General features: G+C 40.0%; 1 non-coding gene across 1 annotated transcript; it reads left to right on the top strand.

The window, feature by feature from the left end:
- Positions 1 to 4,303: 4,303 nt before the first annotated feature.
- LOC148211835 (small nucleolar RNA R71) lies at positions 4,304 to 4,409 on the top strand. Its single transcript, XR_015790576.1, has one exon. It is a non-coding gene; the product is annotated as a small nucleolar RNA R71 (small nucleolar RNA).
- Positions 4,410 to 4,611: the final 202 nt, after the last annotated feature.

The raw sequence follows: 4,611 nt of genomic DNA, 5'->3' as shown, positions 1-4,611 counted from the left end.
TTTCCACCAAGTTAGAGAAGATGGCAATCATGCGCCTTTGAAGAGTTGTGGGGCATTACAAAGTCCGAACGACATTCGTCTTAAAGCAAATGTCCCATAGGGACATATAAATGTGGTCTTCTGCTGATCTTGGGGATCTATTGTAATTTGGTTATACTCACTGTAGTCATCTACAAAATAATAATACTCCTTACCTGTTAGCCTATCTAGCATTTGCTCGATGAAGGGAAGAGGGAAATGATCATTTTTTCGTGGCTTTGTTTAGCTTTTGGTAATCCATGCAGATGTGCCACCCTATCACTGTCCTAGTGGGTATTATGCCTACAATCACTTGTTCTCTGCATTCTCCACTATAATCATGCCTCCTTTCTTAGGCACGCACTGCACTGGGCTCACCTGACTGAGGTTATGCTATACGCACGCACTAAGCATGGTAACAATTCTATAGATGCAAGCGCACACCTGTTAGAGTAATATAAAATGGATGGAGTATCCAAGTATCGATCCTCAAGGACTTCTAAATAATTTCCAAACTCTAAAGTTTTAATGAATAGAGAACGTTGAAATGAGTGATTCTTGTAAAATGGGAAGTGGTCACAAATAATGGTTTTAGATTTGGGATTTGGTCTTATAATGGTAAAACCTAGCCCGAATTACTTCAAGTTAGCCAACAAAGAATCAAGGATACGCTAAGGACGATATGCATTTTACTTTAGGAACCAACGACTACGCTTTTCACTTGACTTATGTCTAAGCAAGTTCAAAGTCCTAAGACATTCCCTAATATGTCTATTATGAGAGATATATTAGTTTTAGGATGGAAATAGTCGCAACCTCGGGTTAAGGTCCTATGTCTAGGCTACTTAACCGGAACCCTTATGTCTAAGGCGCTCCTCTCCTCGGTTTAACCACTCAACAATGCAAATAAGCAACCTTTTCAGTATTGACTTGTTAAGACTTATAGTGACCTTCTCTAAATCCTAACTTTTTGGGAAAACATGTTGAGCAATGAGTGGAAAGCAAAAACACTACTTCTTAGCAACCCTTTTTAGAAATAAAAGGCTAACTATCCATAACCGGGCTAGAGACGGGAATTTAGAAAGACATATTGAAGAAAATACAGCAAGTAAAATGGTTGAAATTGAAATGCATGTGTGAAAAACAAAAGTTAACTAACGGAGAGTTTTGCTCGGGATTGAGAGCTTCGCCCTTCTCTTTCAAGCAAGGGGGAGTGTCACGTGCTCTTTCCTCCAAAAACACAATTCTCTTAACTAAAAATAAAGTAAAGACAAGGTAAAGATAAGCTAAGTGCTGAATTTTTATAAATTTGAATAGGTAGAAAATAACTAAGTAACAACGGAAACAAAACAAAGCTCAATAAAAACTAAAAGCAACTAATGAAAGCAACTCAAAAGTACTTAGAAAGCAACAAAGAAACACTAAGAATGATCAGGAGAAGGAAGCAAGGCTTGATGAATTTGGTGGAGAAGCTGCTTGAATGTATAGTTGTGCAGAATTGGTTAGGTAGGTCCTAAAACGCTGGTGGATCACCCATTTCCAACTCCTTTGACTGACCAAATCATGCTCAAACTGATAGTGGAACACTTCTTCTACACGTATGCATCGGTTGGAACCACCAAAACGCATTGGAAGACGCGTTTCATTAAGGGCAAAGTTGGAAGAAAACCAGGATTTCTGCAGCCTACCAGGCGCCTGGCGCCTCCAATGAAGGTTTTTCCGTCTTTTTGCTTCTTTTGATTAATTTGCACTCTCAGATGGTCCTAAAATGTCATAAATACAATATAAGCCAACCACAAACCATCATGTATGAATTTTGCATGAATTGGAACTCAAATGACCGAGAAAAAGTCCGAAACAAAGTTAAAACATAGTAAAAACAGCATCTAAAACCTTCTTTTTACGCATGTAAACAAGCGTAATCACAACTCACTATCTGAAATAGGGTAGATAATTCCTGCATCCAGCCACTTGATAATTTCCTTCTTCACGACCTCCTTCATTGCAAGATTAAGTTGACGTTGGGGCTTGATAGAGTTTTTGCTTGCTTCCTCCAGCACAATCTTCTACATACAAAAGCTGAGGCTTATTCCCATTATATCTGATATGGTCCACCCAATTGCTCTCTAACGAGCCCTCAGCACACTCAGTAGCATTTCCTCATTTTCCTTGGACAAGTCTGCTGCAGTGATGATGGGCAACGTCTCTAATGAACCTAGGTAGGCATACTTCAGATGTTGTGGCAATGCCTTGAGCTCCAGAATTGGCGACTATTCTATAGATGGCTTCAACACTTTGTTTTCACGGTTTGCAAGTTCTAAGGGCATATAAAAGTGCTTGGCTGACCTTTCACCACTGCTCACACTTTCCAGGTAAATAACCTTTGAATCTTTTGCTACCTCTTCAACATCACTTCCAATGCCAACAGCTTCCAGATGCACTAGCATTGCTTTTGCTCCCAACTCCTCTATTGACGCTTCATCCAAAATATTAAGAACTTAATATTCTTCTAATTCAGTAGGGAACCTCATAGAGTCATACACTGAGAACTTCACTTCCTGATCTTGAACGCGCATTGTTAACTCTCCTTTATAGACATCTATGAATGGTCTTCCAGTGGATGACATAGACCTCTTTATCTGCATCATAATCCAAAATAATAAAGTTAGTAGGGAAAATAAATTAATCTACTTGTACTAGAACGTCTTCAATTTTCCTTTCTAAATGTGTGATAGACCGTTCCGCTAGCTGCAAAGTGACAGTGGTTGGTCGTGCTTCTCCTATTCCCAGCTTGTTATATATAGAGAGGGGCATGAGGATGATGCTGGCTCCTAGATCACATAGTGCTAACCCTATTTTCTGTCCTCCAATGAAGACGGATATGGTAAAGCTCCCAAGACACTTCATCTTTGTTTGGAATCTTGCTTGAAGGATGGTACGACACGTGTTTAGTCATTGCCACTGTTTCATACACTCCCAGATTCCTTTTCTTTGTGAGTATATCTTTAAGGAACCTCACATAATTCAGCATTTGCTCCAGAGCTTCCACAAATGGTATGTTTACATGTAGTTGCTTCAGCACATCAAGAAATTTCTTGAACTGAACATTTTGCTCTTTCTTCTGCAATCGCTTAGGATATGGTGGTACTGGTATGTAATGGCGTCGTCATGCTCAATTTGCTTCCTTTTCTCTGGCACTCTTGCCTGTGATGCTTCCACATTGGATGCTCCAATATTTATTGGGTTGACTTCCTTACTGGCATTATCTTGAGTTTTTCCATTGGTTGCTCAATAATCTGTGCTGGTGGATTAGGTGAAACTGTTCTTTCTGACACACCGTCCATTGCTCAATAAGATTCTCCTTATTCTCTTTAGAAGGCTCATTCTCGACTCCTGGAGCATTGGGATGTGCATGAGGTAATGCTTTTCCACTTCTCAGTGTGAGAGCCTTACACTGCTCTTTGCCATTTCGCTTTGGTAGTTTAGTGTCACTCGGTAACGCTCCATAGGGCCTACTCTTTAAATCTGTTGCTAACTGAACCACTTGCAATTCCAGATTCCTTAACGATTCTGCCTGACTTTGCACCATGACATCATTCTTTTCCATATACTTCTTCATTGGATTCTCCAAAGATGTGAATGATCCTTCGGGTTGCCTCTGTCCTGCTCCTTGACCTTGGTTAACAAAACCTGGGCGATAATTTCCTTTTGGCTGATATGTTGGAGCATTGGATGTTCCAACATTGTTTCCTCCCTGATTTCCTCTCCAACTAAAGTTGAGATGGTTCCTTCAGCCTAGATTGTACGTATTGGAGTATGGATTGTTTCTATTGTTCTGAGTATTTCCCAAGTAATACATAGACTTTGGATTTCCAGGGCAATTATTATAATGATGTTCTCCTTCGCAAAAAGAACGGGATATCCCTTGGATGTGGCTGACATTTGCCTTAGTCTAGGCTCCCGCTGCGTTTAATTTCACATCGGATTCTTCATCAGATTGTCATACTTGTCATAACTAAATCTGTCAAATTCTCAATCTTTGAATTTAAGGCAGTATAAGACTCTGATTCATTTAATCTCTTGCCTCCTTTTCCTTGAATGGCTCTAGGGTCAGACCATCAGTGATTATTCGATGATATCCTTTCTGAATAGCTTCAACATAAGGTTGACGAATGCTTCAACATAAGGTTTTGCTAGCAATGCTTCATTTGTTGACGAATCAATGACCAAGCGCGTGGCATCATCCAATCCATTGTAATGAGTCTCTATTTGGAAGCAGCGAGGGATTCCATGGTGTGGGCATTTTTGCAGAAGCCTTTTGAAACGCTCCCAAGACTCACTAACTGACTCCTCAGCAAATTGCTGGAAGTTGTTGATCTCACTTCTGTACTTAGCCTTTTTGCTAGGTGGGAAGTATTTAATTAGAAATTTCTCTACCAAGTCATCCCAACTTGTGATTTACTCAGAAGGGAGTGACTCCAACCAAGTCCTTCCTTTGTCACTGAGTGAATAGGGGAACAACTTGAGTTGTAGCACCTTTTTGCTACATCCTTCATCCTTAAACGAATTGCAAACACCCATAAAAAACTTCAG

This window comes from Momordica charantia (assembly GCF_013281855.1).
Source record: "Momordica charantia cultivar OHB3-1 chromosome 4 unlocalized genomic scaffold, Mcharantia_2.0 BLBB01000004.1, whole genome shotgun sequence".
NCBI lineage: Eukaryota > Viridiplantae > Streptophyta > Magnoliopsida > Cucurbitales > Cucurbitaceae > Momordica > Momordica charantia.
This window is presented reverse-complemented; position numbering and strand designations above follow the sequence as displayed.